This window comes from Pleurodeles waltl, chromosome 9 (genome assembly GCF_031143425.1).
Source record: "Pleurodeles waltl isolate 20211129_DDA chromosome 9, aPleWal1.hap1.20221129, whole genome shotgun sequence".
In the NCBI taxonomy this organism is placed as follows: domain Eukaryota; kingdom Metazoa; phylum Chordata; class Amphibia; order Caudata; family Salamandridae; genus Pleurodeles; species Pleurodeles waltl.
In genome coordinates this window covers 406,117,756-406,135,206 of record NC_090448.1, presented here as the reverse complement: position 1 = coordinate 406,135,206, position 17,451 = coordinate 406,117,756, and the positions used below count along the sequence as shown (strand labels likewise).

At 44.8% G+C, this 17,451-nt stretch overlaps 1 protein-coding gene across 1 annotated transcript in view; it reads right to left on the bottom strand.

Moving 5' to 3' along the window:
* LOC138259407 (estrogen-related receptor gamma-like) overlaps positions 1-13,638 on the bottom strand; it is a 58,220-nt gene extending 44,582 nt beyond the window's left edge. The window contains exon 1 of the mRNA XM_069207152.1: positions 13,442-13,638. The gene's annotated coding sequence lies outside the window, so the exon portion shown is untranslated. The remainder of the gene's footprint in view (positions 1-13,441) is intronic.
* Between the last annotated feature and the right edge of the window lie 3,813 nt (positions 13,639-17,451).

Sequence of the window (17,451 nt, the reverse complement as noted above, 5' to 3'; positions counted from 1 at the left end):
CCGGTCTGTTTGGGATCTTGTGATGTGGAACTACAGACAGATTCAACAATGTTGACGTGCCCACGTGGGAGCTATGAGTATCGTACTGAGGGAGGTGTGACTTAAATTTAATTAGTGGGAGAAGAGGAAAAGCATATGCAAATATCCTTGACCAATTGATCCATAGAGCATTGCCCTTGGATTGAGGATGTGGGTACCTGAATGCGAAGTTTGGGCATTTTGCGTTTTCTCTTGTTGCGAAGAGGTCTATGTCAGGGGGTCCCTACATGTGGAAGTATTGATGAATCACTCCTGAGTGAATCTCCCATTCATGTATTTGTTGCTGCGTCCTACTTAAGAGGTCCGCTAGTTGGTTTTGTATCCCTGGGATATACTCTGCTAGTAGTTGAACGTGATTGTATATTGCCCATTTCCAAATTGTCTGTGCTAGAAGAGACAATTGAGAGGAGTGTGTGTGTCCCTGTTTTTGCAGATAATATATTGTGGTCATGTTGTCTGTCCTTATCAACACTGTTTTGTGCATGATCTGTGGTTGGAAAGCTTTGAGTGCTAGTTACACTGCTAGCAATTCCAAATGGTTTATGTAATAAATTTGTTAAATTAAGTCCCAACCCCTTGTATGGTAAGGTTGTTTATATGAGCTCCCCAACCTATCATTGATGCATCGGTTGTGATTATGGTCTGAAATGGCCGTCCTTTTGATAAGTTGGTGTGATTCCACCATTGCAGAGAGTTGTAAGTGTGGCAGTCGAACAACACTAGATCATGAAGTTGACCCTGTGCCTGAGACCACTGTTGCGAGAGACACTGTTGTAGAGGTCTCATATTTAGACATACATTGGGCACGATTGATATGCATGATGCCATCATTCCCAAAAGTTTCATGATAAACCCTTACTGTGTGATTTTATTGTAGTTGAGATATGAGAGTGGAAAGTTTGAATTCTCAGAGGGTTTGGGTACGCTAATGCTGAATGAGTGTTCAGAATTGCTCCCAGATACGGTTGCATTTGGTTGGTTGCAGATGAGATTTCTGGTAATTGATTGTGAACCCCAGATTGTGTAGGGTATCCACTGTGTACAGTGAGTGCTGTTGACAGGTTTGAATGGTGCTAGCTTTGATTAACCAGTCATCCAGATAAGGAAAGACATGTATATGTTGCCTTCTTAGATATGATGAAACCGCTGCAAGGCATTTGGTGAATACCGTTGGTGCTGTAGTTACTAAAAAGGGTAGTACTTTGAACTGGTAGTGCTTGCTTGCTATCACAAATCTTAGAAATTTGCGATATGCTGGATGTATGGGAATGTGGAAGTAAGCATCTTTTAGATCTAATGCTGTCATGTAGTCTTGTTTTTGTAGCAGGGCAAAGGCATCCTGAAGAGTGACTATGTGGAAATGCTCTGACAGGATGTACTGATTGAGGGGTCTGAGATCCAGGATTGGTCTTAGAGTACCATCCTTTTTTGGTATGAGGAAGTATATATAATATTCTCCTGCCACTTGTTGGGATATAGGTACCATCTCTATTGCACCCTTGAGTAGAAGTGATTGTACCTCCTGTTTTCATAAATTTAGGTTTGCCAGAGAAAGCCTGTGCGAGCGAGGGGGAATGTTTGGTGGAGTAGAAATGAGTTTTAGGCAATAACCATTCTGGGTAATTGACAGCACCCACTGATCGGTTGTAATGTTGTGCCATTGTTCGTAGAAATTTTCCAGTCTTCCTCCCACAGGAGATGTATGCTGTGTGGTGATGTGCAGAAAGTCACTGTTTGGCTGAGGTGGAGGAACCTCTTGTGGTGGCTACCTCTAAAGTTATTTCCTTTGTAAGAACCTCTATTGTAAAATTGTTGTCCTTGTTTCTGTTGGGATATGGACGACTCTGAGGTTGATGGTTTAAAACCACCTCTGAACTGGGGCCTACAAAAAGTTCCAGAGTAGGGGTAGTGTAAAGGGCACCCATAGCCTTAGCTGTATAAGAGTCTTTCTTTAGTTTCTCTATGGTGGTATCTACTTCTGGGCCAATTAAGTGTTGCTTATTAAAAGGCCTATTGAATACTACCTGTTGTATTTCAGGTTTGAACCCTGAAGTTCTTAGCCATGCGTGCCTTCTAATAATCACACTGGTGTTGATACCCCTTTCTGTTGTGTATGCTGCATCTAAGGCAGGACTAATTTGGTTATTAGAGAGAGCCTGGCCCTCAGCAACTATCTGCTGTACCCTTTTCTGGTGTTCTGGTGGAAGGTATTGTAAGAACTCCTCCATTTCATCCCAATGAGCTCTATCATATCTGGCTAACAGAGCTTGAGATTTTGCAATCCTCCAGTGAATAGCAGCTTGAGTTGCTACTGTTTCCCCACTGCATCAAATGTACGACTATCCTTGTCTGGGGGAGGAGCATTCCCTGTGGACTGGCTATTTGCCCTTCTTCTTGCTGCACTGACAACTATAGAGTCAGGTGGCAATTGTTGTGCAATCAAAAGTGGATCTGAAGGTGCAGAGTTGTACATTTTGTCTACCCTTGGTGTGATAACTCAAGCCTTCACTGGCTCCTTGAAAATGCCATCTGCATGTTTAAGCATGCCTGGGAGCATGGGTAGACATTGATACTCCTTGTGAGTGGATGTTAATGTGCTGACTAAAACATCATCCTCATTGGGATCTGTATGCAACTGCACTTTTGTGATATGCAGCTGCCCTACCTACGACCTGATTGTAGGCAGCTTCTAGAGTCTCTTGGAAAGAGAACTTTCTCTTTGTTGTAAGAGGAGGAGAAGCAATAATCCTTCCAGTGTCTTTGTGTATCTGGATTTTGCACTGTTTAGCACCCATTACGTCTATTGTGGGCCTTATTTTCAAAGACTCCTCAGTAGTTGGAGCATATTTTTCACCCACAGGTTTCAGCTCCGAGGTGGAAGGCTCTGCTTTTCGACTCGATCCCAAAACAGGTGTGGCACGCTGTTCGGTCAGCGCCGAATGCACTTTGGTCCTAAATTTTGGTGCTGAACCCGAGGGTTGGTCATCCGCATGTGTTTTTCTGGTCTGACCATGGCCGGCAAGCAGTGGTGGACTCAAGACCAGTGCTGAAGTCTTTTTAGTTGTCTTTGGGTGATGGGAAGGGGATGATGTACTCATGTACTGCGCTGCTGGAAGCGATTGGCTGTCCCCATCCGAGTCTTGTTCCGAATCAGTCTGAGGTGGGAACTGCAGCTTGGGCATGTTCTTCTCCGAAAATGTCGGGTGTTTGTTCCAACGACTTGGACACCATCTCCAACCGACATGCTCTTTGATCCCTAAGAGTTTTCTTCGAGCGAAAGGATTGACACGTTTCACAGCTTTTTTCTCAATGATCCAGAGAAAGACAGAGGTTGCACACCGAGTGTTGACTGGTGTATAGGAACTTGACATGACACCGAGGGCAAAAACGAAACGGAGTCGTTCCATCAGCCTGACATTGTTCGACAACCACAAGTCAAAGTAGGCCCAAGAAGGGTGCGGTTGCCCGAAAGGGCGTTTAATCAACCTGGACGATTACAATAAGATTGAATATAAGTGAGAAAATGCGATTGAAAACTATACCAATGTTTATAGAGAGAAGTTCCGATAGTACTGAATGGAGATCTACCGAAGCGAGAGAAAACAAATCGGAACCAGACGGTGGAAAGAAAACAATCTAACTAAGGACTCGATGTCCATGCGCACTATTACCGAAGGAGGAGTCACTCGATCTTGTGACTCGAAAAAGCTTCTTCGAAGCAAAAGAACTTGTAACACTCAGAGCCCAACACTAGATTGCGGACTTTTGCAAAGCATGTGTATCTGCAGCTACACATGCCATCAAACATTTATTTTACAGATAATGAAAAGTAATTGCAAGAAGGAATCAAAATACATAAATGCACAAAAGAAGACTATATACAATTTGTCGCTATGCTCAACTTTTTTAAGCATGAAACACTCCTAGTGCGTTGAGTTGAATTGTGACACGAGCAGCAATTCCACTGTGAATAATAGGTAAACTCTGCATTTTGTGTATTGGTTAAACACAGGGAAATTTAGATAGAATAGAGAACTAGAGTGTACATATTGCTTGTTTTCTTGTTTTGGCTACAGGTGCAGCAGGAAAACTCTTTCATTACTCAAGAAGAAGCAACACAGTAGGCAGATAGTGAACTAAGAACTAAGCAACACACCATCCAGTGGCAGTCTCTCCTTTCTTCTCAATCCCATTTCCCCCTGTCTGGTGTATGTGACAGGTTCTAAAACTTGTTACTTGTAGTAGAGGTTGAGATTTGGGAATTTATCTTCTGCTTCTCTGGAATCCTAGTCTCAGGTACATTCTTTTCTGATAGAGTTTCTGACAAATGGTTTCCATTCCAATGAGGGGACAGGTTGTCCTATAAGTGCAGCACCACAGTGTTCTGGGGATATAGGTGCAGACATGCCCGTCACAAATCTGCAAACTGAATTACTGACAACCTTTTTTCACACTACTGTATATGTTGGGGTCCACCGAGACTTGTCCATCTTACGGTGATAAGAGGAAATAAAGAAACAATGTGAGAACCCGGCATACTCTTCAGTCACTCACAGACTGTATTTTTGCTTTTGACCCTGTAAAGTGCTTCCCTGCTTTTTGGCAAGATAGATTCACACTATAGAAATTACAAATACATAAATGCAAGGATACTATACCTACACCGGTAATGAGCAGTGTGCATGACTAATGGTTAGAAACAAGAGTTCTGGGATCACTTGTTTTGACTCTTAATGCTAACCCACTTTTTCCCTGTCATACCAGCGCATGCAAACATTTTCTGGCAGTAAAATCCAGCAATCAAAGGGAATCTAGCCAATGTATATTTGAACTCCACTGCTTTACTGAAATTCAGATTATTTTGCTTGCAGAACCCAAGTTCCAAGGAGCTGTAAAGTATTCTCTGGCATCCTTTCTTACAGATTAAGGTGGGTCAAGAGGGACAAGTCAATGGAGACGTCAACAAACATTTTGTATTTGAAGAATCTATGCCAAAGAGAAGATCCATACATTCTTTGCATCTATTTTCCAACTTCAGTTCTTTTTAGAACAAATACACTACGTACTCATTTTTTTGTGAAATTGGGAAGGTAAGGTGTGCTTCATTTGAATCTAATAATGAAACCCCAAAGAGACTACCTGGTGCACGTCGGAACACGCTGAAATGCAAAAGAGATTAAAAGGCAACTAATAGGAGGAGAGGCTGTGGGAATAGTATTAACAAAAAATAGTTTCAGCACGAGTGTTATAAAATAAGCAGTAATTGTAAAAGGATGCGTGGATGGATGTCCGTGTGGCTGTCCAGCACATTTCTTTCACACAAGTACCTGGCAGGAGAACTGCAGCTGCAGCGGTCCCATTGTGCGAATCATGACGGTAATTAGAAAGGAAAGTTTACTTTTTGGTAAAAATACCGATAGACATATTTCACCTAAAAACAACCAGATTAGATACATCTTGCCATGTGACCCCCTGATAGGAAAACCCACAAATTGAGATTGTGTAATCTTTTGTGCTATACTAGTGATACTGCAGGGCAGACTCAAGGGCAAAGGCATACAGAGATTGTTCAGCAAATGACAGTCTGGAAAATAAAATTGGAACATTAACCGGATGAGTAACACGAAAACCCAAAATTATCTTAAGTTAAAAGTACAGAGCTGGTGCCAAGAACTACTTAAAGCTGCATATGGCTCGGCTGTTGGGGACCTTTGTATTTCATGGACTCTACAAGATGAAGTAAAGAAAACTGGGAAAGTCGCCTTCCGAAGAAAGGTTTGTCTATTTATATTCGTACTAGGGCTGAAAAACGTTTCATTGGGGGGCGACATATTTAAATCGCACACATGCACTGGGAGGAAAATCCACTTTGAAGCTTGTAGTAAATCTTAAAGCACACAATTCTCGAAAGAATTTGTACCAGCATCCAATATTCTGCTGGGAAATTATCTGGCAGGAAGCGATTCTATGAAAAACAGAACCTCGTCACATGAAATCGGTCTTTTTCTCATCATAAATGTAGCATCTGTTTATATCCTTCGGTTTTTTGTTGTTGTCTGAGGTGTTGAAAAAGATTCAAACAAAAGACCAGAGGAGTGGGGGAGTGGTTAGCCACATCGCCCGCTGGGCTACAATACCGTGGACAGCCTTTTAGTAGTTCACACCAGCCGGTGAAGACAGTATTTCTTCTGTGGCCACCGAGAGACATTGCGGCTGGCGCTGGAAATGGTGCCCTCTTTCCACCCTGGCGCTGTGAAAATCGCCAACCCATCCAGCTTTGAAAACAAGAAGTAATTACGTTATATTACTGTTTTTCAACAATGGACTCAGACTTACAAAGCGATCCTAACGCAAGAAGTAAGAAAAGCCCCAATTATGGTGGGTGGGCACAAACTCCATGCCCTTGGGCCATTGGGGGACACTGAGAAGAATGTGGCTGCCTGCGGCACATGCCGTGTGCCCTCCTAAGAGGGCGCCCCCTTAGTGCCGCATATGGCACACTCACCTTCCTTCCACTCATTGGGCCCCCCTGGGGGGCCCCATGTCCAGCTCTCTCCCATGTGTCATTTCCGGCACCGGCTTGGCAGGTACATTTACCACCCTGTATAGGTGCGACTCTCTTTGTTCCGCTGCTGACCTCGCTGTCCCCCACCCATCCCATACCCAGCATGCAGCAGTTAGAATTTCGCTTCGGCTGTTGAACATTTTAATTGTTTATTTGTGCTGCAGGCGGAGTTACAGGGCGATCCGGAGGCAGTTGGTGCATAAGCATACCAACTCAAGGGGCACACCATGGTTGCTCTAGGCCAAACCCGGGAGTCTTTATGGCAGAGCACTGGGATGCAAGCCACGGCGCCCCGTTAGTCCCTCGGGCAGTTGCAACCCTGAGCAACTAGAGGCTTTGCCTTGGTGACGCTCCGCCCTCAAGAAGCGTGAGTTCTAATCCTCGACTGGTGGTCCACAGTCTTTAGAGAGAAAGCTCCCCATCGAGAAAATTGTAACACCGAATGGGCTGGCCCATGGTGCTGTTCTTTAGCTCATCAGGCTTGTGGGCAGCTTAGGTTAATCATCGCTGCCTGCCCTTGGATCGTCCATAAATTAACTCACCAAGCTGGCATATTTCAATTATGAAATAAACCTGCAACATTCTGTTTTCCACCGAACCTTGTGTTGTCCGAGTTATTATGTTCCTTGTTGGCTAAGTAGTAATCTTTTCAGTGTTTCCTGGGGGGAAAGTTGCCAATATTGACACTAAGTGGTGTTCGACTGTTGGCATCCTGACTACTGGAGATTGGCTTTTAATTGCTCTGTGCCTCTGGGGTGCGGCAACTCAAGAATTATAGAGAACTACAGCTCTTCTTGAACACGGAGCAGAGGATGTCGTTGACCTACGGATAGTATGTTTACTCCTGGATGTTCTGGCCTGGTATTCGGGATGGGTGTCCGCTAGTAATCTAACACAGCACTGTAACACCTGGTTCGCCCATAAATTAACCTTACAGGTGTCTCGAATTAGATTAGTAAACTTATCAACAGTTTTCCCAACCAAAAACATGGTGGTCTACTGCGTGGGGTGGTGACACTAAAGAGAGGCACCGTTGAGCGTGGAAAGACCTTCACAAAGATTGGGGGGGTGAAAAAGAAAACAAAAATCACACTTGCTGGATGCAGAGAAATCACACAGTTGAAAGTGAAAAAAGCACATTTACAAAAATTAAGTGTTTGAGAAAAGACAGCCACACTGACTGAGAGAAGAGAGGTCAATATGCTCACTGTGACTGTACACATTGTTTGATCATGTCCGTATACTGTGTCTCCGAGCGTTGTAAAGTGGCTGTAAGATGGCCTGTCAGGACTCCATCAAATACCTAAACAAACCTCTACACAGGGCTGTGGACAGAGGGAACAACTTTCACCTTGGCTAAGGGCAGAGCGGGGAAACCAAGAGGCATCACAGAGGCTGCGCACTGAGAAAGAGCGCGGAGACAGGAGGTCACAAAGGCTGAATGAGGCCAATTCGCCAAATAGCTGAGTGTGGAGAGATTGTCACAAGGCTGATTAATGAGAGATCGCTACAGAGCTGACTGGAGGCGTATCATTATAAAGCTGAGTATACACAGAGATCGTCACAGAGCGAGAACCGAGACATAGCGACTGTGAGCAACATGTGAGGAGAGGGACCCTCTTCCTCAGAGACCACCAAGTTTGGAGGCCAGTCTGTTAGGATACCTGCAAGAACTGTGGAGGCCAGGTTTCAGTCTCACATGGTTGAGGGCAGCGTGCACCTTTTGATGACCAACAACTATTGTTTACGATATGCAAACACAGTAAGTGGCGTAGCGTGGGTTGTCAGCACCGGGGCAGGGCAAGTCATTTGCGCCCCCTAAACCGGGGCAAGGCAAGTAATTTGTGCCCCCTAACCCGTGGATTTAGTCTCTTCCAAGATGTTGCGCCCGGTGCGGCCGGCCCCCCCTGCACCCCCCACGCTACGCCACTGCAAACACTCACATATTTATCAGGAGTAAATGGTCAGCCGCAAGGCCTGCAGTGGAGCAGAGGTCAGACACCTTATGTGCCGCGTCAAAGGACAGCAGGCGGCCAAAGGCCGGGGTCAGCTCGTCCTCTGCGCTCAGCACTGATCTTCATACGTCCTACAGCCTTTCGCTCCTTGGGGAATCGGGCTACGTCTGAGATAAGGCAGGAGAAACCAGGGCGCCATCTGAGCAACTGGGAGGGCAGCAAAGGACAACTGAGGAAACGTATAGGACGGTTGTGTGGGCATGTTGTTTATTCTGTCCACCCCCACCTGTTGTGTAACCCCCTACAGGGAATCATGTTTAGACTAGGAACTACAAAGCGTGCCCTGCAGTCTTTGAAGGGGCCCTCATTTCCGACTGGGAGCGAAAGGACATGGGGTGTGTCTACCCACTAGGCCTCCCCATCCTGTATTCAGAGTGCATTTACCACGGATGCATGGCTTTAATTACCATGGGTCCCTACCGCAGGAGCTCTCAACCCCTGCACCCCTGTCGCTTTACGCTGTCACAGTTGGCCTCTGTCACTTTTCTACCAGTGCCCTATTTGTATATTTACATCTGCCTGCTAGGTGTACTTGCCCTGCCCCCTGGCAGTTAAGAAGTCACTATTAAAGCAGAATGAAAATTACGTCTTAATACGCCCAATTCGCACTTTCACAACATACTAATGAAGTACAGAGATCCCACCAGATACTCACTCACATGCTACCTTGCACCATTTATTTAATGTGGGTGTTTATAAAAGGAGAACAGGGCCGAGCAGGCGCTACGCACGATTCAACCCACACATCCGGAGACTGGAAGATGGCTACTTAGAATCTTGCTGGCACAATTAGGGTCAGTGAGTTGGTTACTTGTGCTCAGTGCTTCAAAGGACTGGGCCTAAGACCTGTCCACCTAGGGATGGACAAGGCCCTTGCTGCCTAGGCTGCAGGTTCTAATGGACCCTTCCTGCCTTCTGGCTCAAGAGAAGCAGATTCAAATGATCGTGCCTATCCTGGCTCAAGAGGCAAAGTAACTGGCCTATCTAAGGAATTGCCAAGGTGCACATGCCACAGAATTTGTATAAAGCTCCCTGAGGCCGGATAAAGTATTTGGTTAGGGTAAGTAAGAGAAGTCTTCTAAGGCGCACTGTCACCCAAAAGTTAGCTTGGCACTAGAATTGTGAAGATGGCAAAAGCTACATCTCAAAAGGTGCTTGGCTGCAAAGAACGATGTTCAGCCTCATTCTAGAAATAAGATGAGAATATTACTTCCTTAATTCAAGAGGCAAAGTACTCCACAAAACAGAATCAAGAGTGGCAAAGATGTGAGCTCCAATTCTTTTTAATCCTGGTGATCTTAGGAGATAATGGGTGGAAGTGGGCAAGGAATGGGCACTAGTTACTTAGCTAAATTGCTTAGCTTGCAAACTACTGGTCAGTGCTGTATATAAAGTGATGGACAATGCAGATAATTCCAAACGAAATTCGAGCCTGGCTCTAAAGCAAGTGTAGGTACTTCAGGATGGCGGCAGCTTTGTAATATTGGGGACGGGGTGATGCTACACACAATTTTGTCATCGAGGACTTGGAAAGAAAATAATACTTAGAGAAGATCCCCTTTCGATCACAGCAACAACAGCCTACAAGAACTAAGGCAATAGAGTATTGTCTCTCTTCAGTGAGTACTAAAGGAAGAATTTCGTGCTTTTTCCCTCTCATTAGAAACGTACAGGAAGGAACTACGCTTTAATTCGATGAAACAATTTTGGGAGCAAAAGTATTTTAAAAATCTCAGTTCATATTTAGGGCTTTTAACACCTGTTTGAGCTGGGACTAAAAAAATCACGTGGTTTGGGGCCACCACCAAAAACACAGCAAAATACACGTTTATATGTTGAAAGAAACGATTTCAGCATGCCCATGGGTGTAATATTTTAAAACAGCATTGGGGTTACACAGATGAAAGAAACTGCAGTGATGAGGATAGGAAATGTATATGGCTGTACCTTTTAAGTATGGTGTTAAGGCCAGGTGTAAAAACTGTCTAAAGGCTACCAAATTTAATTGCTGTAAGCCATTCTTGCCTGTAGAATTAAGGAACCGAAAGTGCAGCAGAAGGCAGGCCCAAAAGGCACACAAAAGTGCCTCTCTCATGGGAGTGTGACGGATGGACTACAATGTCCTTAAAAACCAAAACACTGGGGAGCATGAGGTTAAATGTGTACACCCAAACTCTCTGTTGAGACGCAATTTAGGGGACCAGACTGGTATAAATGAGTGGGGTTCAGTGGAATGAACTACCTACAGTTATTTCCAACATTGCTTCTGATCAATGGCTCCTTAGCCATTCTTGAACATCCCTTATCATGTACACCAGGGTTGTTTTACTCCTGCTATCCTCCAAGTGCTCTTACCATGGGTTTTGTTAACTAATGTGTCATTTTCTATGTATTTTACACCTGCTATTTATTTCTCTGTCCTTTAGCCTTACCCCCACTATCTCTGCGGCTTCTAACCATGCCCAATAGGTGCACCCAAGGGTTTCTTTAACACTGCCTCGTGGGCTTCTTTACACACGTCCTGTGTGCCATAACCCCTAATGCTCTTTACAGCTGGCTGCCTTTGCCACCACCATCTGGGGCTCCCTGGCGCTTTATTATGTGTATTCTCTAGTGAAAACACAGCACTGCTACTCAAGCCAAGCATCACATAGAACCATCTGCTGAACTACAGACCAGCAGCGCGAAAAAAACACCTCAAACTGCAGCAGCACAGTAGTGACAAGTCCAGCACCCATAGGAAACAGCACGAACAACAGAAGGCTGGTGCACAGACATCCAAACTCTCAAAACGTACATTACTACGATCCAACACCAGCAATATGCAGCACTACCTTTGCCCATCACGGACACACAGCCCAAGCAGCGCACAGCGATACCATCCAGCCCAGCAACACCCATCACTGCCAAGGCATGTCTAGAGCAAACAAAAATCATTTTCCAACGTCCAGAGCACTTTGCAGAAGTATATCGAAAAATTACTTAAAGTTAGCTTTCTACCCGCCTGCCCTCCATTCTCAATAGTTTAAAGAAAAGATGATTGTCAGTACTGGAAATCAGAAGCCTACTACATCAGGGTCCGACATCATGCCCCTCACTTAAGAGCCACATCCAATCAGGCGTTTTGTGATAATAGGATTGACGAAATAATATTAATTTATAGTTTATTGCATATTCGAAAAATAAACTGCACTGCAGCAAAATACAATATTTAACTATTAAAACACACACGATAAAGTAAAAAATATAAAACCACCATTACCAGCACCAATTAAAGAATGAACCGTACCACTACTGCCACAGTTGGAGCATTATTAACAGTAAGCACTAATAATTGTAGCACAGGTATCTGGTAGTTTAATACCAAATAATATGTATTCAAATCAAGCAATAAATTCTGCAAAATATTTCGGTTTATGCTCCAGGTGTCATTTCCCTCCTGCGCGCTTGAAAGCAGCGTTCTTCTGTCCAGAGTGGAAATGTAGGGGGCCTGATTGGCAGCGAGGGTACAGAATTAGACCTTGAGATGTCGGAATGACCTTTCAAGGTCATACATCCAGTAGTGGGAGAGGGGCTAAAAGGAGCGCAGCTCCTGGTACGGGAGCAGCGGGACTGGAGAGAGGTGGCTCCCCGGAGGGGAACAGGGCGATGCGTGCCCGAATTAACAATAGTACAACCAGGAGAACAGAGGTCAGACTGCCCCGTTAGACCATTTGAACAAAGTATGTGATGTGGAACAAAGTGTATGATCCTGGACTAACGTGATCAGTGTGCTCGATCCTGGGCTAATAACTTTTACCACACTGGGCGCTGCTGTGCAAGCCATTTGACAACACTGTGTGACCTTGGGCATATAATAGGTTAATCACATTATTTTATCTAGGATTAATCATAACACTAGAGTACATGATTCCGTGTAGATCAATGCATCATACAGCAGGATTAGGGGCAACTAACGACACCAAACTGTGTTATATTTAGAGACGTGTACCCCAGATGTCTTAACTATAAAAATCCGGAACTCTCGGAAATGGGATAACCCCAGTATTAAGTACTAATGCGCCTGTTACACAGTTACTTGTTTTAATCCCTGTAAACAGATCTGTAAATTAATATGCACAAGGCAACCATCTGTGTGAAAACTGCAGGTTACTGGTTCTGATCCTAGTGAAATACTTAAAGGGTTAATGCGCCTGCTACAGGGATATAGGTGTAACCCCCAGTTTCCAATTCAAGATCGCAAGTGTGCCGCTGGAGAGATCTGTGTGAAGCATGGTTTAGGGGCGATGGGGAGGGTCACAGAACCTAGTCCCACTGACACCCCTCAGTAGACCTCTGCTGTTACCCAGTACTGGGTGGGCGGGAGGAAAAAACATACCAGAGTACCCCATATACAATAGAATTTCTAGACGGTTGTTGAGTGGAAGTACCGTAAACCTTGCAGAAGAGCGCCGAGTATAATGTGACAATGAGGACTAATCGTGGGTTACAGGAAGGAGGCAGGGGTTCCTGAGGACTGCCCTTCAGACCCCCGCCCCCACATGCAATGGCATCATAAAGTTTGTATCCATCCAACAGCCTGAAAACACAAGCCTGTATTATGTGTGGTGACAAACTAAGCGGAGGTAAACCGATTTGAAATCTATGTATACAGCAGGTCGCGGAGGATACGGGGGCGTTAAGGGGAGCAGTCTTCGGAGAGGTACATCGAGAGGCAGACAGGGCACTGTGAGTACGGGGGGCTCTGCGGGATCGCTGGCACCCGGCGACAGATTGGAGCAAGTGGCGGATGGGCAGCAAGCAGTAGCGTGGGCGCGCTCACCTGGACGGAGGCCAGCAGGCGAGCATCCCCTGTCGGCTGATGTGGGGGCCCTCTCCCCGGTAGGGGATCCTCAGAGCCTGGGTGCCAGCATGGCCCCCTAGCCTCCTGTCTCCGCTCGGCTTCTAGGACAGGCAAAGGGCATTGAGCACACTTCCTGCTCAGGAGCTTCCAGCTGACACGGGAGGAGTGGGGAGGCAGAGGAGGAGCTGGGGGAGGGGACCTCAGTGCTCCACCGCCCCCTGCCCCCACCATCACAGGCACGGCGCCATGTGACTCAGGGGAGGAGAAAGCACGTGCTGCCGTTTCATGGCCTATAGGAAGGGAGGAAAAGAGGTGGTAGAAGGAAGAGGGGACGAATGCTGCAGACGGTCAGAGACCGAGTGACGGAGAGAGAGGACAGGTCCAGCTGTCCTTGTCAGGCCTAGCTGTGCAGCCAGATTTTAAGTCAGTCTGACAGAGTCGCGGAGGCTTGGGTGCCTGGCGACAAGCTGATCGGTATCGCCTTGCTCCAAATGGCACAATTCAAAATGACGCATCTATTTATTTACTTATCTATTTTTATATAGCGCGGTCAGTACCCAAAAGTACCAGAGCTCTTTTCAACTTGAAGCTCAAAATAAAAAATAAAAATCCGAAGATGACAGATCATTATATAGGGAGAAGCATTACGTTATCTGAACACCTATGTACATTAAAGAGCACCATAAAGAAGCAGTGGACACAGGAGTATATTTAGGGCCACTGTAATTATGCAGCAGGACAGCACCAAATTATGTGGCAGTGTTGACTAAATTATGCAGCGAAAAAGCCAAATTATGCAGAATAATGCAGCGCATTTTTTGAAAGTATTACTTAAATATTCTGTAATTTGTATATGTTAATTCTGTCTGAGCAATGTGTTTACCTTATTAGTACCAGTCTAAGAACCAAATACAGAAATAAGCAACTGAAAGATGATCAGTTAACCTCTGTGAAGGGCCTTCCACTGTATGCAAATACATGTTGCAATGTTTTTACTATCTTTAGATCCATTTGAGCTAGAAACAATTTGTTTTGTTTAAATCTGCAGATTATACAGCAGGATTAGAGATGGTCAAACCAACAAATTAAGAGGGAGAGCCAAGCCAGAGCTGAACCAATGGTCTGGCTCAGATCTTAGAGCTCATACACAAGCTGAGCCCTGAAAATGTTTGCTATGGAAATCATACAGTAGACATCACATAAAATATGAAAATGTTGTTTCAAAAATCAAAAAGTATTTATTTCTCTAACACGTGAAAGCTCTGACATTAATATCTCATACTATACCACTACACTGAGAAGTACTTATTACAAGTGATGATTTGTAAGTGTAAACCATTAGTGAACTAAGAGACAAAACAATTGTCATGTAAACCCTGTACCCGGCCTAGAATATTATAGAGCAACATCATATTTCTAGTAGACAGAATATGTTGTTACACCACTGGTATTCTGAACTCAAATATTTGAAAGTGCTTTCAAACACAATAATGAAGAAAAAAGACTTGGTTAAATAAAATATTTTCCCAAAATCACACAAATTAATCAGGAAAGCCACAGTTTATCCAGGTTTTCTGTTCTCACTTTATACAAATCTGCCAGCAAATAGGTACCTTGTTGTCTTTTCTTATGTTAAGCCTTTGTTTTTCCCCTCTGTACACTTTTCTGCAGTTTTTACTTAGCGCAACCATTGTGCCCTTTTACACGAGCACCAGTTACATTAGGTCACATTCATTGTTTATAGGCAATGAGGGATTAAGTGCTGTGCCTGAAATCACAGGATGCTGAGCTGATGCAGGACTCAAACCTGGTTCCCACTTCCATAGTCGGCAACACTGGCTGTAAGGTCACATCCTGGATATAGAAAGAGAGGTGAGTAGAGGCCACATGAAAGCTCGGTTCGTTATGGGCTTAAGGGTCCAACAGGACCTCAAGCTGAGTAAAAGTCTGGCTTCAGGCTTGAGCTTTCAGTGGCTCGCCCACCTCTATCATGGAATATGTGGCAAAACCAGCAAATTCATAATTATGCAAAAAGAAGCTGCAGCATTTCATAATTCCAGTGGCCCTAAGTATAGTATGTATTGCAGCAGTGATAACATTTGAGTAACAGGTTGTCAGGTGATGCCATGTTCTGGACAGTAGTGCAGTAGCTCACAGGGCAATAATCATTGCTGAGACTACACCATCAAGGTTAAACGTGAGAAGGATTGGTTAGCTAAAATTTCTTTGAAGGGGAAGGGCTTTCATCTCCGATTTAAAGATAACATTTAAAGAGGTGGTGTGTTGGTTCAGAGGTAAAGTTGTTCAGTATTCTGGTTGCTCTGCCTGGCAAGGATTGTGACATGAGTCATTCCTTTTTAAAGGTCAGGCCTCTAGCAGCATTGCTTCAGTATTTTGCAATGGTCTAGTACCCGTGGATAATTTACATTTGTCTGTCATGTAGCATGGAGTGTGTGTGTGTGTGTAAGGCTTTGTGTGTGATACAAGCCATCTTGTATATGGCCCTGGCTTCAATGGGTAGTCAGTCAAGAGTAAACAACATCTGTGGGATGTGATCATTCATTTTGGCCCCACAGACGAAATCTGCTGCCGAATGTATAACATGCACATTCACTATCATAAAACAGCGCAAATGCTTAGATAACTGGTGGTAATCTCCATTACTCTGATTCCTCATTGCTCAACCCAGCAACAAAGTCACCTTCAGCCACTTCACCACGCTCCCCTACACTGACCACTCCATTGTACAGTTCTACACCAAGACACCCCACTCAACAATACCAAGCCCAGACAGCAACTTCAGACGCAGCTGGAACACAATAACGGAAGTGAACTTGACTCACACCCTAAGTTCCAACAAACTTGACCTCACTGCTGACCTTCAGAACGACATAAGAACCTTCAACAACTGGATCAATCACAAACTGCATTGACACACTAGCCCCCCTGAAGGAAGTCAGACATACAAAAACAACGCTAAATCCTGCTGTTATACAAAAGACCTGTATAACTCTAAACATTACTGCAAACATCTGGTGAGAAGATGGAGAACCAGCCGAGATGATAACGCAAGGAACACCTACAAATCCATGCCTAGAAGATACTACACACAGATCAAAAAAGCCAGTAAAGCAGCTTGCACTGAGACTAGAAACCAGCTTCAACAGCTGCAAAGAACTCTTCAACATTGTCAAAGAATTCTCCAACCCCTCAGCAGCCACCATCACCCCAACACAGGACCTCTGCAGCAGCCACCATCACCCCAACACAGGACCTCTGCAACAACCTCTCCAACATTTGTTCACAACAAAATACTCATGATATACAGTAACTTTGAACCCCAACACACTTCAGAAGAACACCATCAGACTATTGCCCACCACCATCAAAAACAACCATCAACTAACAGACTGCAGCCCTCTTGCTGCAGAAGTCACTACCAGAATTATCAAAACTATCCACTCAGGAGTCCCACCAGCATCAGCCCACACCATATGTACAACTGGAGAATTACCTTTATGAGCGCCAACCTCAGAACCATCATCAACACCTTCATCCATAGCGCAACCTTCCCAGGCAACTGGAAACACACTGAGGTCAAAGCTCTTTTGGAAAAACCCTTGGCAGATCCAGAAGAACTCAGTAACTACAGACCAGTCTCACTCCTACCCTTCCCTTCCAAAGTAATGGAGAAAAATATCAACAGGTAACGTTCCAACCATCTAGAAAAGCACTACCTCCTGGACATCACACAGTCAGAATTCCACAGCAACCACAGCATGGCAACCACCCTCATCACAGTAACCGACTACATCTGGACTATCAAGGTTAGAGGGGATACTGCTGTTCTCATCCTCCCCAAACTCTCTGCAGCTTTCAACACCACATCCCACAGCACTCTCATCTCAAGATTCCACAACTCCAGAATACAAGGAGCCGCCCTGCGATGGATCACTCCCTTCCTCTGATAGAACCCAGCAAGTCAGACT